Source organism: Tupaia chinensis, unplaced genomic scaffold (genome assembly GCF_000334495.1).
Source record: "Tupaia chinensis unplaced genomic scaffold, TupChi_1.0 Scaffold000274_1, whole genome shotgun sequence".
Classification (NCBI taxonomy): domain Eukaryota; kingdom Metazoa; phylum Chordata; class Mammalia; order Scandentia; family Tupaiidae; genus Tupaia; species Tupaia belangeri.
Window position 1 is genome coordinate 1968426 of NW_006159756.1, and position 6125 is coordinate 1974550.

Genomic DNA, 6125 nt, shown 5'->3' on the forward strand with positions numbered 1-6125 from the left:
ACCCATCCCCTATAGAAAAAATCTTTCTAAAAAAAAAAAAAAAAAGTAGACAAATGTTTTCAGGTACAGATGTGCCATTTCTGGGTTAAGGTGCAATCGTTTACATTAGAAAAGAGATTTGTTCCTACAGAATCCTGCTCCATGACCTTCTCATGGGACTCCGGGCAAATGTCACCAACCCTGTTTGTCTTACATAGAGCTTTTCAAGGCCCTTGCATTTGTCAAAGCTGAGAGGTGGGCAGCCTTCTCTGACTTTCTTCTGTCCCCCTCCCCAGCCCCCTGTGTTTCCACCAACCACAGACCCCCCCACCTCTGGTGGTTTGTTGATCAGAGCCCCTAGCTTCCTTTCACTGTTAACAAGGAGCTTCCATTTGGTTATATAGGATCTTAAAGTGCTAGAACCATCCAAGAGTAATAGCCTCCCAATTGAAACTTTTAAATAGGGTTAGTAAAGAACAGTCAAGTTTTAGCATCCTTGGTAAGGGACAAAATGAGCCCAAATACTCCTGAGGGTGTCCTTATGGGGAGAAAGCAGAGCCCCAAAAAGATGAGGATGAAGGCCAGGTTGAGAGCTGCCTTCAGCCTCCTGCCACGACACAGCCTCCTGACATGGCCCTGCCCTGAGAGGGCCACTCACGGCACCCTGTGACCGCCTGTGCCCAGACGCTGGTCTCCGTCCTCATGCTCAGTCCTCTTCCTGGCCCACCCCTTCCCCAGCCCCGTGGGTGGTTACATCTGTCTAGACTGCAAATCTCGGGCCCTCATCACCTTTGGTCTCTCTGTACCTTATCTTTGCTCTTAGGAAGAATATGAGTCTGAAACTGCAAAGAAGTGAGGGAATCATTCCACCTAAGAATGACCAGAAAATGAGTGGGTGCAGGGGTAAATCAACCAGACCCACATGGGGAAGGTCCTGGGTTCACATCCTATCGTGGGACCCCCTGAGCATGCCAAACATAGCAGGTGTACACATATGCCCCAAATCCAGGACAGCTGAGACCAGAGGTAGTCTGTGGCATAAGGACTCTGTCAGAAGAATGTCTGTCAGTCTGACCCCCCTCTCTCCCACCTCCCCCTTGGAAAGAAAGAAAGAAACTAAAACAAACAAACAAACAAAAATCCTTATTGCCTGTACAATGTGGCTGGCCCTTTTGTTTATCTTAGCCCGTTAGTGGTAATGAGAGGGAAGAACAGAAGTTTAGGTGCCAGAAATTCCACGTGACTACTTGGAAGTTTCTCAGCAGACTCAAGGCCATCAAACTCAGCCATGTCTGTCGAGGTAGGTTTCCAGAATCCCTCCTACAGTCTCATGGACTGGGAGACTGATCCCTGCCCACAGGCTCAGCTAGGGCTTGAGATGCGCACATAGACCTGGGTGAATTCAGAAGTCATCAGAATCACTTTAGCATGCATGCTGCTACCAAGTCACCCCATTTCCCATCTTGGCAATGGCATCGGATCTGAATATCCTGTTATTTTTATTTCAAAAGCCTTTGTTTTACAAGCTTTCAACTTCTGGTAATGTGCTCATAAAACACAATTCCAGTGCAAAGTGGCGATGATTAAATTAAAACGTAATGGGGCTTGAAGAGCTGGGGCAGTTCCTAGCTGGGAAACAGAACCCATGTGGTCTTTCTGAGCAGCTGACCAGCCCCTCAGAGAAGTGCGTTTCACCGTGAGCACCTCACAGAACAGACGTTTCCGTGTCCAGCCAGTAACCGTCACAGAAGGGAGACTTGTGTGTAGGGACAAAGGCCTGCAAGTCAACTCAACTGTGTCCGCCTTCCTGACCAGCCGCCACCACAGCCCTTTGCTAGGTGTAGTGGACTCATGGCTTCCTTGGGACTGGCAGTGGCCCTTCAGGTGAGGGCTCTCTCTGGTTTCCTGGGGCAGGATGATGAGTGATGACCCTGAACATGCCAGGGTTTGGCGCCACCTCCTCCATGCAGGCTGGGTTACCATGGACAGCTCCGGGAATGCTCTTAGCTAGTTTTCCTCTAGGACAGAGCCCTGGCGTGGGCTGTAATCAGAGGTGGACAAGGCAGAGCCTCGGCTCGCAGCAGCGGCAGCTGGCGCAATGCCTTCCATCACTGTGTGTGGACCCTGGGGCTCAGTGAGGTCCCTCCCTGCCTGCAGGGCTGTACTCAGGCCTCCCGTGGGGCAGTCAGAGGCCCAGTGAGAAGTCTTCATTCTCCATGGCGGGATTAAGAAAAGACACCAGTGGTATGTTTCTCACTCCAGCCGGACCCTGGAGGGGGGTCACTGACACAAACACCAACCCCAGTGCACAGGGCACCTCAGGGGAGTCCCCAAGGACTCGGTTCTCAGGTTTTCAGCCAAGACCTCTGTCCCTGTCTCTCTTCCCCTGTCCTTTTCTCTCTTGCCTCTCCACCCCCTTTAAAATCTGATACAAAGCTATCGTTCAGCGAAGTGGCTCTGCCAGACCTTTCCCACCTTTGGCGGGGAATGGCTATTTTTCCGTGTGTCCCATAGTCCTTGGGGGCTCACAAGGGGCTGAGGTGACAGCATGAAGGCCCAGGAGCCGGACCCAGACAGGTAGATGAGGGGGGCCGGAGAGCTCCAGACAGAAGATGTCCACTCCCCCATCCACAGACTCTGCCACCCAGGGCCCGAGGCAGGAGGAGGAGGGAAGTCCATGCGGCTCCTCCCTCCTGCCCTGAGAGACAGAAAGGCTGAGCCGAGCTGCAGGCTGCTATTGGCTGCCTTAGTCAGGGTGGTTTAGCTCTCCAGGCCTGCGTTTTCCCCTCTGTAAGTGGATGGGACAGTGGTGCTGGTCAAAGGAAAGGGACCTGCCCATTGTCCTAGGGGCTCATGTCCCTTCACTCACCCCCACCCCACCCCAATGGCTTCTGCTTCGCTGTATGGATCTTCCCAGGCCAAGGAGAAGTCACTCAAGGTGGAGAGTTCAAGGCCGTGGTGGTGGAGGGGAGGGGGCAACCTGGGTTCTCTGCAACTCTAAAATGTGTGGGAGAGGCATAAACCCTCAGCCTGCGGGGGAGAAAAGGAGACCCTGGCAGGCCCCTCCTGCTCCATCCCCTGGCTCTTGGATGTTTGAGTGTGAATCACTGGAACAGCCAGGGTCAGGCCCATGCTCCTTGCAGGGTGTTCCGTCCTGTGCCTACGGGGGCAACTCACAAGCCTAACCATCACTCTCCCATGAGTGGCAACATCACAACCTGTGGCCACGGACTTGCTGGGAGGTCCCCATTCCCACACCTCTGCCACTCACAGCCCCTCCCACCCAAGGAGCTGCTCCTTTGGCTGGGTGGGAAGGAAGAGGGCGGTCTATGGAGCCCTGGGAGCTTCCCCGGCAGGAAAATCCTCACGGGAAGAAAGACCGCAGTGCCGTCAGCTCCTAAGGCAAAGCCAGGCTGGAAAAGGCCCAGCCCCGGCTCAGGCTCCAAGCTCTTCACAGACCCAGGCAGCCGCAGCTGTTGGGACATCTGGATGCCCTGGGGCGATTTCACCCTTGGAGTGGAGACAGGCCGGGGGCAAGCGGGCAAGCTCCCCAACACCACGAGCCCACCTGTCTGTCGTTGAAGCACTTGGGCTGCCCGGGCCAGTTCCGTGTGTCTTTTATCACTGCTTGGCCAAGATAGAGAAACCAGTAGGAAATTCTCTCTTTTCAAATTGTCGCTGGCCAGGCAGGCGTGTGGCAGTCTAAACGTGTCTGTGACATCTAAACAAAATAAAACACTAGCTCTTGCAGTTACAAATAAAATACCGCCCTAAAAATGTATTTTAATTTAAAAATTGTAACTGTTTAAAATCAGACCCTTCCTTCCTAATAATCCCACCCACTTTTCAGGGTGTCTTGAAAGGGAGGGTTTCCTTTCATGATGAGGTGCCTACCTGGGCGTCCCCCTGCATGTATGAAGCATTTTTGTGAGATTCCTAAGGCTTCTCATGTTCTTTATGCTTACGTGTTCTGCCAGTTTCACGAAGGGGTTCTGAACTCTTCAAGCACTTGACACTGTTCCAGTTTGCCTCTGCAGAGCTGTGATGCCGAGAGAGCAGGAGGGAGGCGAGGCGGGTGAGACAGAATGAGTAAGAGCTCCCTCCCCAGGAAGATGGCAAGGATTCTGGCTGCCCAACAGCCTTGACCTTTGTCTGCCCAGGTTTCAGCCAAGCCTCTTTGGAGCCCAGGGTAGCAGCGGTGAGCCAGGGCAGGGGGAAGCTGGAATCTGAGGTCATGGCTTGCTTTGTTGTCACCACTCCTGCTCAGGGTCCCAAGCAGCCTAAGGAATGTCATCTGTCTCAGTGTGCTGGAGATGGCGCCCTGGGAAGGATGCTGCACAAGTTGGCCGTCTACACCCCGCGGGCCTGGTGTCTCCTTTCATACTTCAGGGTTAGGTCAATGAATGTACTACGAAGGAGAGTTTATTTCATTGCAGGCGCCGAGCTGGTGACCTGAGCGGCTACTGCCGGTTGAACAAGGAGCATTTCCTGGTATGCCGCCTAATTCCAGGGTTTGGGGAGAACGGAAAATCAGCATCCACGTGATAGAGCACATGAGCTCAGTTAAATAGTACATTTTCTATAGCAACATAGTATTCATAAAAATGGCACAATGACTTCTTAGAGTTACTACTTAATGTGGTGTATAGCTTAGAGCCAGACGAGAACAATTGCAAGATCTTAGGTACAGCAAGATGCCGGCATCTTAGACTGAGACCAGCAGGTCCAGCTTCCCTGGGAGGAGAAAGGACAGATTCACCTGCAACGTTATTGGAGTCCGCGGCCTTCCGAGATCCGCGTAGGGCCCTGGGTTGAGCCGATTAACGCTTCACAGGAGCCTCCCTAGTCCTCTGTTCTGTCCTTTCAGGAAAGGTCTTGAACGACTTGCTTTTGGCTTGTCACGTCTTCATCGCGGATTTGCTCTTGCGGCATCCTCTACTCGTCCCAACTGCCCTCCTTACGTTTGCCCAAGTGCAAACTGTCTTCCTGCTGTATGAAGTTTCACGTTGGAAGACAGAGATTGCTTGCTCCCCGTGCCTCTCTGCACACACCCCAGGACTGCGCTCAGACAGAATTCCGTGACTCCCCTGTCACAGCCCTTTCCAGGTGGGAGAGGGTTTCCTCTCTCCCCACACACAGCCTTCCCTTGCTCATCAAATGTGGAACACCGACGTGAACTCACATGGGCTTTTTAACTAAATGTGTCAAATTAATTCAGTCCAAGCCTGCTTTGAAAGGACACATCTCAAATGAGAAATGAGTTAAAGAATTCAATTCACAGCCCCCAAAGAGAACATTACTTTTCTGTTCATACTCTTTTTTAAATTTAAAATATTAATGGATGAAGACAGAGTATATTCAAGGTATTTATGATCACTGACACTCGTCGTGTAATGAGTACCACAGACGGTTCAATACCTCCATCACCACCCACACGGTCCCCAGAACTTGTTCCTCTTACAGATGAAATGTGCCCTTCGACCAACACCCCCCATTTTCCCCAGCCTAGACATGAGCAACCACCATTCTACTCTCTGCTTTGATGAGTCTGATGCTTTTTTAGGTTTCATACATATGAGAGGACTTCAAAATTTATGGAGAAAAATGGAATTAAAATACCAGTTTATTCTGGTACCAAAAAAGGTGAAATTCCTATATAGTCCTTTATAATAACACATTGCCAATGAATTTTTGGAAGGCCCCGTAATGAGCTCATACATGTATATCTGGCTTTTATCACTCTGCAGAAAGTCCCCCATGGTTGTCACCACTGGCAGATAGCCTTCCTTTTTACGGTCAAATAATATTCCACTGCATATGTGTACCACAGGGAGATTTCACCTCACACCTGTTATGATGCCTAGCAAGGAAAAAGCAAGAAGTAACAAGTATCATAAGGATGTGGAGAAAAGGGAACCCAGGGACACTGTTGGTGGAAATGTGAATTAGTATAGCCATCATGAAAAACTGTATAGGGGAACCAGCAGTTGGTGTAATGGCTATGTCGCTAGACTCCCACATAGTCAACCGCGGTTCGAATCCCGGACCCGGTGGCTTAAAACTCATGCCAGGCGTGTGTGCGTGCGTGCCCAAGATCCCGAGAGGAGAATGGAGGAGAAGGGATTGCGGCGTGACCATCCCCCTGG